Genomic DNA, 6000 nt, shown 5'->3' on the forward strand with positions numbered 1-6000 from the left:
TGAGGTCTATGGAGTGTTGCTGAACAAAGAGACCTTGGAGTGCAGGTTCATAGCTCCTTGAAAGTGGAGTTGCAGGTAGATAGGATAGTGAAGAAGGCGTTTGGTATGCCTTCCTTTATTGGTCAGTGTATTGAGTACAGGAATTAGGAGGTTATGTTGGGGCTGTAAAGGACATTGGTTAGGCCACTGTTGAATTTTTGCATGCAATTTCTGGTCTCCTATCGGAAGAATGTTGTGAACTTGAAAAGATTTAGAAATGATTTATAAGGATGTTGTCAGGGTTGGAGGATTTGAGCTATAAGCAGAGGTTAAATAGGCTGGGACTGTTTTCCCTGGAGCGCTGCAGGCTGAGGGGTGACCTTATTGAGATTTATAAAATCATGAGGGGCATGGATAGGATAAATAGAAAAAATATTTTCCCTGGAGTTGGAGAGTCCAGAATCAGAGGGCATAGGTTTAGGGTGAAAGGGGAAAAATATAAAAGAAACCTAAGGGACAATGTTTTCACACAGAGGATGGTATATGTGTATGGAGTGAGCTGCCAGATGAAATGGTGGAGGCTAGTACAATTGCAACATTTAAAAAGCATCTGGATGGGTATATGAATAGGAAGGGTTTAGAGGGATATGGGACGGGTGCTGGCAAGTGGGACTAGATTGGGTTGGGATATCTCACGTGTTAGACTGAAGGGTCTGTTTCCGTGCTGTACATCTCTATGACTCTATGACCTCATAAAATATGAGTTCCTTGAATGGGGCTTTTATCTTGGCCAATCAGGGAGCCCTGTTTGACAGATATAAACAGGAGTGCCAGAGCTTCGGTTACTCTGAGAGCTGGCTCTAAGAAAGCTAAGCTGAACGACTGTGAAGTACTGTGCACATGTAAATAAAGGGTGACTTGGTGACGGAATACCACCTTCTGTGGAATTATTTCAATGATAGTTTTAGTGAAGATCAGCTTGAGCTTTACATTACATCTCCATTTCATTCCAGGAGCTAACCGGAGACATGATGTGTCTCTCAAGCATTGCATAAATGTCATGATTGTCTTTAGCCGATCTTTATATTGCTGAGGCTAAATGCCAGCTCGCAGACACCTCCTCCTACTGCCCCCTTGACCATGAACCCCACCTCACACCATCAAAACATCATCTCCCAGACCATCCATAACCTCATCACTCAGTGGATCTCCCATCCACCGCCTCCAACCTCACAGTCCCACAACCCTGCACCGCCCGTTTCTACCTCTGCCCAAAATCCACAAACCTGACTGCCCCAGCCGACCCATTGTCTCAGCTTGATCCTGCCCCACCGAACTCATTTCTGCATACCTTGACACGGTCCTGTCCCTCTTAGTCCAACAACTCCCCACCTACGTTCGGGACACCACCCACGGCCTCCACCTCCTCCATGATTTTCGTTTCCCCGGCCCCCAACACCTTATCTTCACCATGGACATCCAGTCACTATACACCTCCTTCTCCCATCACGAAGGCCTCAAAGCCCTCCGCTTCTTCCTTTCCCGCCGAACCAACCAGTAGCCTTCCACTGACACCTTCTTTCGACAGACTGAACTGGTCCTCACGCTGAACAACTTCTCTTTCCAATCCTCTCACATTCTCCAAACCAAAGGAGTCGCCATGGGCACCCGCATGGGCCCCAGCTATGCCTGCCTCTTCGTTGGATATGTGGAACAGTCCATCTTCCGCAGCTACACTGGCACCACCCTGCACCTTTTCCTCCGCTACATCGATGACTGTATCGACGCTACCTCGTGCTCCCACGAAGAGGTTGAACAGTTCATCCACTTTACTAACACCTTCCACCCCAACCTCAAATTTACCTGTGCCGTCTTAGACTCCTCCCTCCCCTTCCTAGACCTCTCCATTTCTATCTCGGGAGACTGACTCAACACGGATGTTTACTATAAACCGACCGACTTCCACAGCTACCTAGATTACACCTCCTCCCACCTGCCCCCTGTAAAAATGCCATCCCATATTCCCAATTCCATTGCCTTCGCAGCATCTGCTCCCAGGAGGACCAGTTCCAATACCGAACAACCCAGATGGCCTCCTTCTTCAAAGACCGCAATTTCCCCTCAGACGTGGTTAACGATGCTCTCCACTGCATCTCCTCCACTTCCCGCTCCTCCGCCTTTGAACTCCGTCCCTCCAATCGCCATGAGGACAGAACCCCACTGGTCCTCACCTACCACACCACCAACCTCCAGATACATCGTATCATCCTTCGTCATTTCCGCCACTTCCAAACAGACCACACCACCAAGGATATATTTCCCTCCCCACCCCTATCAGCCTTCCAGAAAGACCACTCACTCCGCGTCTCCCTCGTCAGATCCACACCCCTCACCAACCCAACCTCCACTCCCAGCACCTTCCCCTGCAACAGCAAGAAATGTAAAACTTGCGCCCACACCTCCCCCCTCACTCTCCTCCAAGACCCCAAGGGATCCTTCCATATCCATCAGAAATTCACCTGCACCTTCACACACATCATTTACTGCATCCGCTGCACCTGATGTGGCCTCCTCTAAATTGGGGAGACAGGCTGCCTACTTGCAGAACATTTCTGAGAACACATCTAGGACACCCTCACCAACCAACCCAACCGCCCTGTGGCTAAACACTTTAACTTCTCCTCTCACTCTGCCAAGGACATGCAGGTCCTTGGCCTCCTCAATCACCAGACCATGGCAACACGACACCTGGAGGAAGAGGGCCTCATCTTCCACCTAGGAACCCTCCAACCACAAGGGATGAATGCAGATTTCTCCAGCTTTCTCATTTCCCCTTCCCCCACCTTTTCTCAGTCCCAACCCTCAGACTCAGCACCGCCTTCTTGACCTGCAATCTTCTTCCAGACCTCTCCACCCCCACCCCCACTCCGGCCTATCACCCTCAACTTAACCTCCTTCCACCTATCGCATTTCCAACACCCCTCCCCCAAGTCCCTCCTCCCTACCTTTTATCTTGGCCTGCTTGGCACACCCTCCTCATTCCTGAAGAAGGGCTTATGCCGGAAACGTCAAATCTCCTGCTCCTTGGATGCTGCCTGACCTGCTGCGCTTTTCCAGCAACACATTTTCAGCTCTGATCTCCAGCATCTGCAGTCCTTACTTTTTTTAGCAGGGCCAGCCAATCAAGTCAGTCAATCTGACAGTCATCAACTTTGGAACTACTATTAGAACCCCCAAAGTCATTGGCTGCACACTGACCATTCAGGCTCTATCAGTCATTGAATGCCTTTTCTTCATTAATAGGAAGGAATGCCACTCTATTAATATGTAACTGGTCAGCAGCCACCACCAATGGACATTGTAAGAGAATGCTCAGTATGTTGGAAGCAATCACACTACCCACTTTTTGAGGCACTTCCAGCTTCCTCAGTTTTTCACTCCTACCATTGCAACTCCAACTTTCAGGTTAGATTCTTGGTGCCTAGGATTGCCCAACAAAGAGTTGGCTACTGACTCCAGTGAAGAACCTGATGATGAGAGTAAAGCAGAGATACTATACTAGTCACATGACAACTTGAACCACCATTGAGCTGACCATAAGGTTCCTGAAAATTAAATTCTATACCTGGATCATTCCATTGGGGCCCAGCAAGGGTTTCCTGGATTCAATGGTCTACAGTGTACTGTGTAACTAGTTATGTACAGAGGAGGGAGGCTTTAACTAATGAAGCTTTCACGGAGCATGGGAAGGAGAATAGAAGGAAGATGATGCTGAAACTAATGACAGTACCTTGGAAGAAATGAGGGGCAATGTGGAAGATGCAATGCTATGGGTACTGCCCATATAGACAGGTTCGGATCACTCTTCCCACATCATCCTTCCAGTCCTCTCTCACCCTCCAGTCTTGCCTTTAATTGTTTGAGTAAAAAGTGAGGTCTGCAGATGCTGGAGATCAGAGCTGAAATGTGTTGCTGGTTAAAGCACAGCAGGTCAGGCAGCATCCAAGGAACAGGAAATTTGACGTTTCAGGCCAGAGCCCTTCATCAGGAATGAGGAGAGTGTGCCAGGCAGGCTAAGATAAAAGGTAGGGAGGAGGGACTTAGGGGAGGGCCGATGGAGATGTGATAGGAGGTCAAGGTGAGGGTGATAGGCTGGAGTGGAGTGGGGGCGGAGAGGTCAGGAAGAAGATTGCAGGTTAGGAGGGCGGTGCTGAGTTCGAGGGAATCGACTGAGACAAGGTGGGGGGAGGGGAAATGAGGAAACTGGAGAAATCTGAGTTCATCCCTTGTGGTTGGAGGGTTCCCAGGCGGAAGATGAGGCGCTCTTCCTCCAACCGTCGTGTTGTTACGTTCTGGCGATGGAGGAGTCCAAGGACCTGCATGTCCTGGGTGGAGTGGGAGGGAGAGTTAAAGTGTTGAGCCACAGGGTGGTTGGGTTGGTTGGTCCCGACGTCCCAGAGGTGTTCCCTGAAGCGTTCTGCAAGTAGGCGGCCCGTCTCCCCAATATAGAGGAGGCCACATCGGGTGCAGCGGATGCAATAGATGATGTGTGTGGAGGTGCAGGTGAATTTGTGGCGGATATGGAAGGATCCCTTGGGGCCTTGGAGAGAAGTAAGGGAGGAGGTGTGGGCGCAAGTTTTGCACTTCCTGCGGTTGCAGGGGAAGGTGCCGGGAGTGGAGGTTGGGTTGGTAGGGGGTGTGGACCTGACGAGGGAGTCACGAAGGGAGTGGTCTTTGCGGAACGCTGATAGGGGAGGGGAGGGAAATATATCCCTGGTGGTGGGGTCCGTTTGGAGGTGGCGGAAATGACGGCGGATGATACGCTGTATACGCAGGTTGGTTGGGTGGTAGGTGAGAACCAGTGGGGTTCCGTCTTGGTGACGGTTGGAGGGGCGGGGCTCAAGGGCGGAGGAGCGGGAAGTGGAGGAGATGCGGTGGAGGGCATCGTCGATCACGTCTGGGGGGAATCTGCGGTCCTTGAAGAAGGAGGCCATCTGGGCTGTACGGTATTGGAACTGGTCCTCCCGGGAGCAGGTGCGGCGGAGACGAAGGAATTGGGAATATGGAATGGCGTTTTTACAGGGGGCAGGGTGGGAGGAGGTGTAGTCCAGGTAGCTGTGGGAGTCAGTCGGTTTATAGTAGATGTCTGTGTTGAGTCGGTCGCCCAAGATAGAAATGGAAAGGTCTAGGAAGAGGAGGGAGGAGTCTGAGACAGTCCAGGTGAATTTGAGGTCGGGTGGAAGGTGTTGGTAAAGTTGATGAACTGTTCAACTTTATTTGTTTGAGATCCGGATTCCTGTGCGTAGGGTCATCCAGGTTCCTTTCAAACAGGCTGTGGTATTCCTCCACTTCCGGGGGGCTTCCAACAATTGGTGGAAATGTTGACAAATTGAATAACACCTTTCGTATGGATATTGACACGCACTGGGCGGTAGTGGATACTGCAGATGCTGGAAGTTAGAGGCAAGATTAGAGTGGTGCTGGAAAAGCGCAGCAGTTCAGGTTGCATCTGAGGAGCAGGAAAATCAACGTTTCGGGCAAAAGCCCTTCTCATTGCTCATGCTGCCTGACCTACTGCGCTTTCCCAGCACCACACTCTGGACTTTAATCTCCAGCGTCTGCAGTCGTCATTTTCGCCGAGTCCGGTTGTGAAGCTGACCCCATCGCTGCTAGCTGTCTCTGCATTCACCATCCGCATGTCCTTGGTTGGGAAGAGGTGTCCGTGCAGATAAGGACCTGCCTCCTTTATTGAGTAGCTTTAAATTAAGCTGTCTTCCTTTCCACTAGCGCTGCCTGATTGCAAGTATCATTTTACTTATCTTTGAGAAGAGACAATGATTTACTGATCTTTGGCCTTCCCAGCAGAGTAGTAGTTGGTTAAATATTTGTGATTAATTACATGATGTGTCCAGTACCAGGTTTCAATGGCGCATTTATTGTTCCAAAGTAGTTCTTCTCACTGTTATGAATAAGCCCCTCCTTTCAATTCATTCACAGTAACATGCTTTCGTAAATGTACAA

The sequence above is a fragment of the Hemiscyllium ocellatum genome, chromosome 13 (genome assembly GCF_020745735.1).
Source record: "Hemiscyllium ocellatum isolate sHemOce1 chromosome 13, sHemOce1.pat.X.cur, whole genome shotgun sequence".
NCBI classification, from domain to species: Eukaryota; Metazoa; Chordata; class Chondrichthyes; order Orectolobiformes; family Hemiscylliidae; genus Hemiscyllium; species Hemiscyllium ocellatum.